Here is a 14089-nt window from a genome sequence, read left to right as displayed (position 1 = left end):
CCTCGTCCTCATCATCCTCGTCCTCGTTCTCATCCTCGTCCTCATCATCCTTGTCCTCGTTCTCATCCTCGTCCTCATCATCCTTGTCCTCGTCCTCGTCCCCATCCCCATCCTCATCCTCATCCTCATCCTCATCCTCACCCTCATCCTCATCCTCATCCTCATCCTCATCCTCATCCTCATCCTCATCCTCATCCTCATCCTCATCCTCATCCTCATTCTGGTCCTCATCATCCCGATCCCCATCTCTGGGAATACACAAGACAGAGAGTCAAACAGACTCGATTAGCTTCGCTAGTTTGATAACCAAGATGCCATGGCAGGAACAAACAGAACTGTGAAAATTACAGGAGATGGGATTACACCTGCTTATGGGAAGAGAGAAGATTCAATCAACTTCTGCAAGCAGAGAATTGTTGTAAAATGCATGAGTTTTCTGTGTGATTTTTAACCTGGTTATTGTAGTAGAAGTTATTAACCTGTTTGAAATAGTATATAAGCTTTTGGGAAACCTGAGTAAAATTGAATTCTGATCACCGAATCAGTCTTCCCGTCTCTCATCAATCGCCAATACCCATCCCCACCCCCGTCCGCATCCTCATCCTCGTCCTTGTCCTCGTCCTTGTCCTCGTCCTCGTCCTCGTCCTCATCCTCGTCCTCGTCCTCGTCCTCATCCTCATCCTCGTCCTTGTCCTCGTCCTCGTCCTCGTCCTCGTCCTCGTCCTTGTCCTCGTCCTCATCCTCGTCCTCATCATCCTCGTCCTCGTCCTCATCCCTGTCCCCATCCCCATCCTCATCCTCATCCTCATCCTCATCCTCACCCTCATCCTCATCCTCATCCTCATCGTCCTCGTCCCCATCCTCATCATCCCCATCCCCGTCCTCATCCTCATCCTCATCCTCGTCCTCGTCCTCGTCCTCATCCCCATCCCCATCCTCCTCCCCCTCCTCCTCTTCCTTTTCCTTTTCCTCCTCCTCATCCTCATCCTCCTCCTCCTCCTCCTCCTCCTCCTCCTCCTCCTCCTCCCGCTGCTCCCCCACCTCACCCTCTGATTTACCCCCGAACCTGCAGCAGGGTGAACTCACAGCGTGGGGCAGGGCAGGGCAGCTTCACCCTCCCGCTCCTGCCTGGTGCTGCTGTTCCTGCCTGCTGCTCCTTGCTGTGCCCTCTGTCCTCAGCAGAGCCATTCCCAGTTTTCTGTAGGAATAAAGTTTGTCCCCGATCCCTCCTGGAGGAATTTATTCTGTCTCAAAGCCCTGCCTGCTGCAGCACAACCACCTCTTGCTCCCCACTTCGTAGCACTGTGAGGTAAAATGTGATTTTTGTTTTCTTTCTGAGGATTGATTTTTTTCCTGCCATTTGACCTGCATGGCCCAGATACCACCCAGGGTTGGCTACAAGGGAAAATGAACTGGAGGGGAAAAAAAATGAGGAAAAGGAGCTGACATTTTCTGACAAGACTGAAGAAAAACAAGAAAGTTCTGTTCCAGGCAGGGGAGATTGTGCTACAGGATAACAAGGTTCTGCCTGAGGGCAGTGTCTGCTCACTGGGTACAGATATTTGATAGGAGCTGCTGTTCCTTTTGCTCACCTGTTTAATCCAACTGCTCTTACAAGGAAAGCTTTCTTCAGCCTGGCTGGGCTGCCAATATTGTAATGAACCCTGCTGCTGTCTCTGCAAAGAAACCCAGAGTTATCTGCTACAGGCTCCCCAATAAAGCAAAATCGGATTGAATTTGGTATTTTCACTTGACAGAGTGTTTTAATAACAAAGGGGAAATGAATTTACCTGAAATGCCAGACAGACAGCTCAGGCTGGACCTCAGGGTACAGAGGTAGAGCCCCAGCCAGGCATTCCCAGGAGGGCTGTAGCTCCCAGGTGAGGCTGTAAATCCTAATTTTTGATCCTAAATTTCCTGTAGGGAGCACAGAGACGAATCCTGAGCCTTGGATCAGGTCCTGGGGCAGCTGTGCCAGCCTGCAGGGCCCGTGTGCCAGGCAGGGACTGTGCCCACAGATGTGGGGGATCTCTGCCTCCTCTTCATTCCCACAGGCAGGGCTTTGTCCTGGCAGCTCCCAAACCAGCCCAGAGCACAGCAGGGAGGACAGAAAGAAATTTATTTAACTGCTCTTTTTTTTTTTTTTTTAAGTTCCACTATGTATGGATTTAATTCCCCTGCAACACCTCCATGCTCAGAGCCACTGACCTGGTTCTGAGGCACCTGAGAAGACACTAAAATACATTTCCTTTGGTCGGGTATTTATTTATTTTTTGTGTTTCCCCGTCACTGGCTGGCCCAGGTGAAGCCACAGGAAGATTCTTCCGTGGTTATCAGACCCTTCAGCTGCTGGAACACTCAGCTGGAGGTGGTGCAAACACAAACCATCTGTCTAGCTGAACTGGGACCAGGAGGATCATCTTCTAGAGCCAAGGACAACAGAGAATTTATTGGAAGGATGCAACATTCCTGCTCCGGAGGAGGCCGGGGGAAAGGAAGCTGGAACCTGCTGCACATACCATGAGAGGATGTGCTGCTCCCCATCTCATCCCGGGCACTTCAATGCTCCCAGTGCTTCATTTCTGTGGATTCCTCTCCAGCTGATTTGGCAGGATCTGCACGGTGACATAACACGGTAATAAACCCCAGGGACATGTTCTGGACAATTCCTTGTGCTCTCTCCATTCCTGCTTTACTGAAACCTGACTGTTTTCAGGGAAGCTCCCCCTCCCTCCCCTCCCTGCTCTCTCTCTGGTCACTGGTGATCGTTTCCAGCTCCGTGGTCAGAAAGGATGGAAGTGATTAAAGAAGGAACAATCCGGGAGTGCCTGCGGGGCCCCTGCAGAACGGGACACAAACTGCCCTGGGAACGCTCCCCTGTCACCCTCCAGGATGGAATTTTGGAATTTCCCCTGATTCCATCTCCTGGCGGAGCTGCAGCTGTGCCCAGGCCTGGAATGGGGCTGTGGGGCTGAGCCTGGGACATCCGAGCTGTCCCTGCTGCAGATCCCTCCCAGCCGTGACTTTGCCACCGACATTTGGGGAGGAGGAAGGGAAAGCAGAATTGTCCTTTTCCTGTCTTTCAGCACATCCTTGTCTGGGGCACTGACCAAGTTATCCCACTTGATATTAAAGGGAAAGCTGGAAAACCTTCCCAAGCTCTTCCAGGAGCGGGAGATCGTTCTGCCAGGCTGCCTCTGGGGTGATTTGAGAGCCAGGACACCTCTGCAAAACAGAATTTGTTCCTCTGGTGGGTTCAGCATCACCCAGGCCAGGCCAGCTGTGTCCCAGCAGGAGCTGCTGGCGTGCTCCTGCCCCCTGGGACACGGTGGGCAATCCTCCAGAGGGGAACAGCAGACAGGATGGGCAGGGCTGGACCTGGCTTTGCGTGAGCCTGGGGGAGAGAGAACAGTCCCAGCCCAGAGCTCCCGGCCAGGCCGGCGGTGCTGTCTGGTTTCCCTCTCTGCTTTCAGGTGCTGCCAGCTCCACTTGTGCCTCCTCCATTGTTTCTTAGGACAGAGCTGAGGAAACCAAGCCCTAGACTCCACACGGATGAACAGAAGTAAAATTAGAAACCAAGAGAGCAGACTTCCTCCACGCTTCTTGCTGCTGAGAGCCCAGAATATCTGCTTTGTCCCTGCAAAGCCCTTCAGGAGCTTCCCCTCACCAAGCAGGGCTGTGTCAGCTCCTGCTGGGGTGAGGCTGGGGCTCTGCTCAGCATTTTTGGGAAAGAATTGCCTTTTTGGTGTATGTCTGAGCTGTGCTGGCCACCAGTGCTCACTTTGGGGGTCCCACCCTCCTGACCCCTGTCCAGCAGCTGCTGCTGGGGTGCAAACAGAGCCCCTCTGTTCACACTCAGAGCTTGAGAGAAGCAAATGTTTGCAGAATCCATCTGGGAAACACAACTCCTCATCCCTGTCCTGAAGGAGCCCAGCTGTGCCAGGCCTGGCTCTCCTGCCAGGGATTTGAGCTTTTCCACATCAGGGCATGGCAAGGAGGGAAGAAATCCAACCAAGCTGCTCGTGGAGAGCTCCTGTTTCTTCTTGGAGCAGGCTCCCCTCTCTCACACTGCTTTCCCCCCCAGAGGTCTCAGCCCTGGAGGGGGAGGCTGGCCCTGTGTCAGTTTTGGGGACAGATGCTGTGACAAAGAGCATTTTCTCTCAGGCACCAGCTGCCCTTCACCTGCTGCTGGACACGTTTCATCTGCTGTGTGTTGCCCGGAATGCAAAAATCAACGACACGGAGGCAGAGGTGTTCAGTGAAAGCTGCTCCCCACCAAAAAAGGGCCCAGCCTGTTTATTTCTTTTCATTTTATAATTTTGTGGGTCTGGTAGCACACTGGCTCCTGGGGTTGCCACCCCTTCACCCCACTGGCCAGACCAGCTGTCAACCAACATTATTGTCAGGCTGGAAATGTGTGAGCAAAGGACAATGAACAAAAACAAGAAAGGTTGTTTATGCTCCAAAGTGTGAGAAAGTGAAAAACTGACCCTTAATATCGCAACAGTAGCTAAAGAACTGACTCCATCTTATAAGCAAGTAGAAGGCTTTAAAAAATCTCAGAAAAACCAGGGCAACAGCTGTGGAGTGAGGCAGATGCACCAGGAAGAGCCCTTGGCTTGGGATCCTCCTTCTAGGCACAGCTGGGCTCCAGAAACTCCAAAATCCAGAGAAAAATGAAGCACAGGGAGGAAATCTGGAGCTTCAGAGCACCAGAGAATCTCAGCCCAGGTTACAGGGAGAGGATCCTTTCGTCCTCCTGATTTCCTGCTTGTTCATAATTCCGTACTCCACATCCCACAGAAACAGAGGGAGCAGGGAGAAGAAGGAACCCCTCTTGCCAGGTTGCAATCAAAGATATCATTCAAATGAAGAAGGCTGTGAACAACTCCCTCATTTTTCTGGTTTGTTCTCACCACCCGGGCGTGGCTCTGCCTACCTGGGCTAGACCATTCCTGTCAGCACCTGGAAAAAAATCAGCTTTTCTTGGGATTGCACAGCTCCTGTGGGTGGAACTCACCTCGGCTGCCTGGTTCCTGCACGAAGGGCCCTTTGTTCACTTTTTGGTGCTTTGATCATTTATCCTTTCACCTCTTCTTACCGTGATTTTAGCCACACCGACGTGGCAGGCAAAGCCTGTGGGGAGATTTTGGGGTTGTCTCCTCGAGAGGGAACAGGGTTTGTTATTCCCTGTGAGCTGGGGAAGGGCAGCTGGAAATTCCTGGGTGCACAGAGGCTGCAGCAGCAGAATTCCCTCGTTTCCACCAGGAAGAAGCAAAGTTTTTATGCTGAGCCCAAACAGCAGCTGGCAAAGTCCCTCTGATGATGGTTAGAGGGGAAAACAGGAGACCCAAAAATCCCCTGTTTGTCCCAGAAAAGCCTTGAAGGAAAGGGGAAAACAAGATACCAAATTATCCCCTGTTTGTCCCAGGAAAGCCTTGAAGGAAAAGGGAAAATGGGAGACAAAAAAATCCTCCTTTTTTAGCCCAGGAAAGCCGTGAAGGAAAAGGGAAAACAGGATACCAAAAAATCCCTTTTTTTATCCCAGGAAGGCCTTGGCGGAAAAGGGAAAACAGGAGACCAAAAAATCCTCCTTTTTTATCCCAGGAAAACCTTGAAGGAAAAGGGAAAACAGGAGACCAACAAATCCTCTGTTTGTCCCAGGAAAGCCTTGAAGGAAAAGGGAAAACAGGATACCAAAAATCCCTTTTTTTAGCCCAGAAAAGCCTTGAAAGAAAAGGGAAAACAACCCCTGGAGGATGGAATTGCATCCCAGCCCAGTGGCTCTCCCAAAATTCAGCATCTCCCTCTCAGTGCTGCTGGATGTGGCTGTTCAGAAAAACCCCACGGACATCCTGGAGAGGAGGAAAATTCCCTCCAAAGCCTGGCCAAGTGTTTCTCTGGCACCAGACATTTCCATGAGGTCACTGTTGGAGTTCCTCCCGGCTCTGGGTGGTTCACAAGCAGAAATTAAAACACTTTGGGCTTTGTGACCCCTCGTGTGTCTGACTCTGGTCTAGCGTGGGGCAAAAGGGGCTCTGCATTCCTGCTGGCATCCTCCAGGGTTTGGGAATGCTGCAGGAAAATTGGGAATGCTGCAGGATTTTTGGGAATGCTGCCTGGCTCGGTGTCCCTGCTCCTTCCAGGGCTGCCTCACAGGAAAGTCTGGTCAGCCCTGATTAATTATCGACCGTAACAAAAGATGATTCCAGGAATCCCTGCACTAAAACCGGCTGCTTTTTGATCTGCAGTCCTGGAAAAACGCTGGATTCTGGGCAGGGGCAGAGCTCTGACGGGTGGGATGGAAACATTGGGGGTTTTTGCTGGGTTCTGCAGCAGTGGGTGTTTCCAGGGGAAGAACCCCAGAATTCCAAATTGGAGATTTGGAGGAATTCCCTGAAGGGAGAGAAGCCTTGGGAGCCTGTGCTGATGATGGAAGCAGTGACATGCACAGGCTGAGGGACTGCAAGCAAATGTTAAATTCTCTTAACATAAAGTTCTATTAATTTCTGTTAAATTTAACTGTGGTTCTGTTTAAATATTGCAGTTCGTGTTCGGGTTCGGATGTTTTAATTCTTGTCTATGGTACAGTCTCACAAGCTGTGAGTTCTTGCTAACAAAGTGAAAATGGCTCTGTCTCTATCCATTTCCAAGGTCTTTTAAGCATAAATTATCCAATTGTGAGATGACACCTAAATTATTTTTACTTTTAACCCAATAACCAACCACCCATGGTCTGCAATGTGGATTTTTCACCCAATTACAAAACACCACCCAGACCCATGAGGAAAAAGGTGAAAAAGAAGAACTTAGCCAACACCCTAAATCCTCCATCTTGCTTTATATCTATCACTATATTCTAAACCCTTAAACTCTGAATTTTCCCCCCTGTGGTATCACACACTTCTATTTAACTCCACACCCACACTCCCAGCGCTGTCACTCAATTCTGGAAGCCTCTTCCACACCTCAGGTGAATTCAGAGTTTGTTTGGGGGTCAGGGCCTGGCAGCACAGAAAACCCAAAATTCTCAGGGTTCCAGCAGGAGGAGAGAGAACAAACAGGCAGAGAAGCTCTGAGTGTCTTTTCTTGGCAAAGCATCCCCACAGCAACGTCCTTGACAGGTGCCAGGAAGCAAAGCAGGGGCAGAAAAAGCCAGAAAAAGCCCCGTGTGTGGGAGAACTCTGCAAAACAGGATCTGCCAGATTTCCTCTGCAGGACAGGGAGAGGGGAGCAGGGCAGGGCCATACTTGGAGCAGCCCCATCAGCACAGATCCCCTCCTGGGCAGCACCAGCTGACATTTCCAGCTGGACATTCCCTCATTGTTTTCCATTTTTTATAGAAATATCTGCAGCTTTGGCTGTCCTTTTGAGAGCCAGCAGGGAAAATGGCAGTGGAAGTGGTGATGTTCCTCCATTCCCTGAGCCAGGGCTGCAGCTGGAATTGCAGATTCCAGGTGACCAGCAGGATTTCAGTGCACAGGGTCAGTGTTGGCGTGGGTGCAGCTGGTTTTTTGTTGCCCTTCCCATTTCCCTCAGCGTTTAGTGGCATTCCCAGTGACCCATCCCGTTTTGGGGGGGATTTTTAGGGCTGTTCTCCAGTGGCAGATTTCCCTGTGGCTGATCTGTTCAGAGCCTCAATTCCTCCCCTACTTGAGCAACGCTTCTCACTGGATTTTATTGGAGTTGTTGGGAAGTGAGGAGTGTGTGTGGGCTCTGCATTTACATCACCTGCCTCTTCTTGCACTGCTGAAAAAGCAAATTTATCTTGCAGGGGGAGCCTGAGCCCCCGTGGGAGGGCAGAGAGCAGAGAGAAACATTTCAGTCCAACAGTGGCTCTTATTTGTGGGGCGATCTTTGTGCTCTGCTTGTTCTTTCATCGGTCAGGAATTACAGCAATAATTCCCTGGAACAAAAGGCTCTTATCCCCAAAAGAGATGGGAATTGTTTGGGTGGCTTTGCACACATGCAGCCACCTCCTTCCCCACGAGCTGCTGGCGTGGCAGCGATTTCCCCGCGCTGACGTGGGAGGATGTGAGGCTGGCACTGAGCAGGGCAGAGCCCTCCGCTTCCCCGGCCTTGTTTATCCACCAGGGTTTCTAATCTGCCTCTTCTTGACTGGAAATAGCAACTTTTGGATGGCAGCAAGGCTCATCCCCCTCGTTGCTCCCACATCTCACCCAGCCAGCCCATCCTGCCCTCCCAGAGCTCAGCGTGGCTTTTTCAAGGTGGAAAACACAGGGTTCTGTCCCCAAAGGCCACCCAGCCAGGCTCCTGCTGTCCCCAGACTCCCTTAGGGGAATTCCTGCCTCGTTTCCTTCACAAGACAGGATTTCACTGCCTTTTTTTTCCCCAGCTGGACCTCACTTTGTTTGCCAGGAACCCAAACAGCTCCAAAAATTGGATTTGCTTCTAAGCACTACAAGCAAGGTCTGGATGAGGAGGCTAAAATTAGGCCAAAGGCTAAAATTCTTTGGAGTGGATCATTTTCCTTATTTCTTGACTTGTCTGCCCTACCTCCATCCTGTTAGGAAAGCCCAGAGCAGCTGGAAAAGCCAAGTTTAAGAGAATCTCCTTAGGACTGGGTTTCCTGAGGAATTTCCACCGACGTAAGGAGCTGCTGCTTCCCCTTCTCAGCCTTGAGAGCTCCCAGCCTCTCCCAGGAGCTGCCATCTCCTACATTTGTACATTTAGGAGAGAGAACAACAAAAAAAGAACAATTTGGAGCATCCTGCAGGGATGCAGAGGAGACTCCAGCACCTGGAGAGTTTTGTTTGTCTGCAGGGAGGAGCCAGCACAGGAACAACCAAAGCACAGGAGATGGGATGAGATGAGATTGCTGCAATTCCAGGCAAGAGCGAGGAGAAAATGAAATCTCTGGGCTCGAGGTAGCCAGAATTCAGGGCTCAGAGCTCAGGCTGCTGCTCCTCACCCCACAGGTGTCCCTGTTCTTGTGTTCTGTGGCTTTTTAAGGAGCTTTGGGGTAAAAGAGAACATCTTTAAGCTAGCCCTGACCTCACTGAGGAGCCATTCCCAGTGCTGCTCATCCTCTGAGAAACATAAAACGGGTGAACTCTGTGAGTAAACACTTCTATTTTTGTAGTTTGTCTTCCAAGTCAAACAAAAATAAGAGATGACTCGAGGCTGAGCCCTACGTGACACGGTGGTAACTGAGAAGTGACAAACCCAGGGGCTGACCCCAGAGTCAGGCTGGCATTTCTGGGGTCAGGGAGGTGAAGCTGGAGCCTCCAGCTGAGCAGGGATGAAGTGGCACCGGGGCTGAGCTGCTCCTGGGGTCGTTTTGGGGGAAATCTGGGTGATTTTGGTGCTCCTGCTGCTCTCAGCAGCCTCTGAGTGAGATGTGGGCTGGTGGAGCTGGGCAGGGTCTGGCCCTGCAGAGGATTCCTGCTCCTCAGGGCACCCCTCACCCTGCTGGGGCTGCTCAAGAATTCCCCGGAGTTCCAGGGGGGCTCAGAAATTCCCTGCAGTTCCAGGGCTGTTCAAGAATTCCCTGCAGTTCCAGGACTGCTCAGAAATTCCCTGCAGTTCCAGGGCTGTTCAAGAATTCCCTGCAGTTCCAGGGGTGCTCAAGAATTCCCTGCAGTTCCAGGGGGGCTCAAGGATTCCCTGCATTTCCAGGGCTGCTCAGAAATTCCCTGCAGTTCCAGGAGGGCTCAAGAATTCCCTGCAGTTCCAGGGATGTTGAGGAATTCCCTGCAGTTCCAGGGCTGCTCAAGGATTCCCTTCAGTTCCAGAGCTGCTCAAGAATTCCCTGGATTTCCAGAGCTGCTCAGAAATTCCCTGCAGTTCCAGGGGTGTTGAGGAATTCCCTGCAGTTCCAGGGGGGCTCAAGAATTCCCTGAATTTCCAGAGCTGCTCAAGAATTCCCTGGATTTCCAGAGCTGCTCAGAAATTCCCTGCAGTTCCAGGGGGGCCCAAGGATTCCCTGCAGTTCCAGGGCTGATCAGAAATTCCCTGGATTTCCAGAACTGCCCAAGAATTCCCTGCAGTTCCAGGGGGTCTCTCCACCCTCCTCACCCCCCCAGAGCTGCTCAAGAATTCCCAAAATGGGAATTTCCATCCCTGGATTCCCCTGAAATCTCCCCCTGCTGCCTGGAGCTCCAGCAGGGCTGTGCTCCCAAAGCTTTTTGGTTGTTCCAGCTGCAGGAATTTGGAGAGGAGAGGAGAGGATGTTGCATCTCTTCAGAAATTGGGGTTGTTTACATCCCTGGAATGTCACAGCAGCTGCAGCAAAACCTCCCCAGGCACTGAGGGCTCCGGGAAATACCCGAGCCCCAGCAAAGTCACCATCAAAGTGGGGCTGGGTGGTTTATTTGGGTTTTTTTACCCTAATTATTCATTGTTCCTGTAATTTGGCACGGGGAGAAGGGGAAAACCCCCAGGGAATTTTGGCCAAATCCTGGGCAGGTGGAGAATGGCGAGCTCAGAAGTGATGGGGAGCTGGGGCTGAAAGATAAATAATATATACATGTATTTATAAAATATATAAATAATAAGCAATAAAATAAAAGAGGTATTTATTTCATATATCTAATATATATATATAATTCATACATATATTCTAGAGAATATATAAATACTTATAATAATATAAATAAATAAATATTATATAATATATACTAGAAATTATATATGTTATATAGTATATATTATATGTTATATGTTATATAGTATAAAGTATATAGTATATAGTATATAAATATAAATATAAATATAAATATAAATATAAATATAAATATAAATATAAATATAAATATAAATATAAATATAAATATAAATATAAATATAAATATAAAATTAATATAAATATAATATAAAATATATTTAATAAATTTTTATATAAAATATATAAACAATAAGATAAAAATATAGATATATTTAATACATTTATATAAATACAATAGGTATTATATTATTATTACATAGATATAATATTACTATAATATTATAATATATAGCTATTATTTTATAGAATAAAGAGCTGAGATTTAAGCAGGAGCAAAGCTGCAGTGACACCTCTGGCTTCAGATGCATCCAGGAAAGAATCCCCACCAGCACAGGCACCAGGCTCACTGCAGACAGGATTTACCAATTCCTCTCAGGTTTAAAAATAAACCCCTGTAAAATCTAATTATTTTCCAGGCTGCTTTTTCCTGCTTGCACCTATCCCAGCAGGAGGGAGACAAAGCCCCGCTGCAGGGTGTGAGCAGCATCCAACGGGGACAAAAAGCCAGAAAAACCCAGGGAATTATTCTGAGATGAGCAACACTTCCCTGGGAAGTGAGTAATGGAAGGAAACCACGGCAGGGATCCAGCAGTGCTCACCAGGGGGGGTCTGGATGGGTCTGGAGAGGGGCAGGGGGAGCGTGGGGTGGGATTTGATGGGATTTGATGGGATTTGATGGGATTTAAAGGGATTTGATGGGATTCCATGGGAGCAGGCTGATATCTGGGTTAGCTGGTGAGAACCAAAGGGTTTTGCAGTGGGGCAAAGCAAAAATGGGCTGGAGATGCTCAGGGTGTGTCTGCCAGGGCTCTCAGAGCCCTTGGCTGCGGCAGGAGAGGATTTCCCTGCACTGCTCCCATTCCCTGCCTGCTCCAGCCCATCCCTCCCCTGCCCCAGCTCCAGGACCCGGCCAGGGGAGAAGGGCAGGGACAGAAACCCAGCACAGAACCGGGACAGGGACAGAAACCCAGCACAGAACTGGGAGGAGACCGGAACAGGGACAGAAACCCAGCACAGAACTGGGACAGGGACAGAAACCCAGCACAGAACCGGGACAGGGACAGAAACCCAGCACAGAACCGGGACAGGGACAGAAACCCAGCACAGAACTGGGACAGGGACAGAAACCCAGCACAGAACCGGGACAGGGACAGAAACCCAGCACAGAACTGGGACAGGGACAGAAACCCAGCACAGAACCGGGACAGGAACAGAAACCCAGCACAGAACTGGGAGGAGACCGGGACAGGGACAGAAACCCAGCACAGAACTGGGACAGGGACAGAAACCCAGCACAGAACCGGGAGGAGACCGGGACAGGGACAGAAACCCAGCACAGAACTGGGACAGGGACAGAAACCCAGCACAGAACTGGGAGGAGACCGGGACAGCCCCGGACTCAGCAGGGCTTGGGAAAAGCTTTCGCCTTCCTGGCTGCCCCCGTGGTCAATCCGTGGGGATCTGTGCAGCAGGAAGGGATTTGATCAAATTGGGGGATTATCAGTCTGTGGGGTTTGATCAGAGTGGGAGGATAGGATGTGTGGGGTCTGCTCAAATTGGGGGGTTATTACAGTGTGGGATTTGCTCAGATCTGGGGACTGCTCCCCTGTGGGATTTGCTCAGATTTGGGGATTTTTCCCTGTGGGATTTGCTCAGATTTGGGGATGGTTCCTCTGTGGGATTTGCACAGATTTGGGGATTGTTTCCCTGTGGGGTTTGCTCAGATCTGGGGATGGTTCCCCTGTGGGATTTGCACAGATTTGGGGATTGTTTCCCCGTGGGGTTTGCTCAGATTTGGGGATTTTTCCCTGTGGGATTTGCTCAGATCTGGAAATGGTTCCCCTGTGGGATTTGCTCAGATCTGGGGATGGTTCCCCTGTGGGATTTGCTCAGATTTGGGGATTTTTCCCTGTGGGATTTTCTTTGCTGTGCCATTTCCCCCTGGGAAAGCTCCTTTTCCACCTTTCCCTCCCTCAGGATGCAGGTGCCACCTGGGAGGGGCTCTCAGAGTGAGAGCAGGGATCTCCCACTCCCTTCAAATCCCGGGAAAATGCTGATTCCAGCCTGGATGGAGCAGGGGCGAGGCTGTCCCTCCACGGGAACACCCTGGTGCTCTCAGCTCCCTGGGGATGCAGACGGGCCCAGACTGGGAGGGGAACACAAACAAGTGCCCTCAACTGTCTGAATCCACGGATTTTAATTGCATCCAGTTTTTAATTGGATCACCAGCCTGATTTTCCATTTGGTGGAGGAGTTTGGATACAACTTTTTTATTTCCCACCCTGAACACTCCTTGGCCCCTAAATCCTGGTGAGGTTTTTTTACAGTTCCCAGGGGAGGGGAAATAAAATTGGAGGAAATATTGCTCACCAGTGTCTGAAATCTCAAAACCTTCCACACATCCCTGCTCTGCTGCTTTGCAGCCTGGCCTGCTGGTCCCTCCCCGTGCCGAGGAGATGAGGATTGATGGATTTCTTCATAATTGGATGTAATTTCCCAGCTTTTCCCCTCTGCTGGGATCACCTCGGACCTGTCCAGAGGCGGCACATGGAAAAACCTGCAGTGGGAAGGGGAATTGTTGTCACCTCAGCTGACGAGTGGCAGCCAAACACAGGAGTGAGGAGAGCAGGACAGGGAAAGGGAGGAATTCCCTGCACACAGGGACACGAGAGGCTGAACCCAGTGCCCCCAGCGTCCCCCAGCGTCCCCCAGTGTCCCCACTGTCCCCAGTGTCCCCGGTATCCCCCAGTGTCCCCAGTGTCCCCACTGTCCCAGTGTCCCCAGTGTCCCCAGTGTCCCCAGTGTCCCCAGTGTCCCCGGTGTCCCCGGTGTCCCCAGTGTCCCCAGTGTCCCCCAGTGTCCCCAGTGTCCCCAGTGTCCCCACTGTCCCCACTGTCCCCGGTGTCCCCGGTGTCCCCACTGTCCCCACTGTCCCCAGTGTCCCCCAGTGTCCCCAGTGTCCCCCAGCCCGTGGGAGGGCCCCGCTGGGCAGCGCCAGGACCTGTGGAATGCTCCTCCCAGAAGATTGGCCAATATTCCCAGGGCAGGGCAGCTCCCCAGCCTTTTCTACTCTTTCTTTCCTTTATAAACGTGTGGGTTTGGTTTGGTGTTGTTTTTTGGTTGGGTTTTTTTGTTGGTTTTGGGTTTTTTGGTTTTTTTTGTTTTTTTTCTCTAGCTCATTCCGGAGAGCTTTGGATTTCTCGCAACTTTTTTTTTGCTTTTCTTTCCTTTTTTTTCTTTTCCCCCCTCCAGTACCTGGCCTGCCGCCAGCGCCTCTCAGGGCCAAAGTTTTATCTGCGGGGATAAACTCCTCGGAGCAGCCCAGCTGCTCGCAGGCTGAAT

The sequence above is a fragment of the Prinia subflava genome, chromosome 21 (assembly GCF_021018805.1).
Source record: "Prinia subflava isolate CZ2003 ecotype Zambia chromosome 21, Cam_Psub_1.2, whole genome shotgun sequence".
Classification (NCBI taxonomy): Eukaryota; Metazoa; Chordata; class Aves; order Passeriformes; family Cisticolidae; genus Prinia; species Prinia subflava.
Note: the sequence above shows the minus strand (reverse complement) of the source record.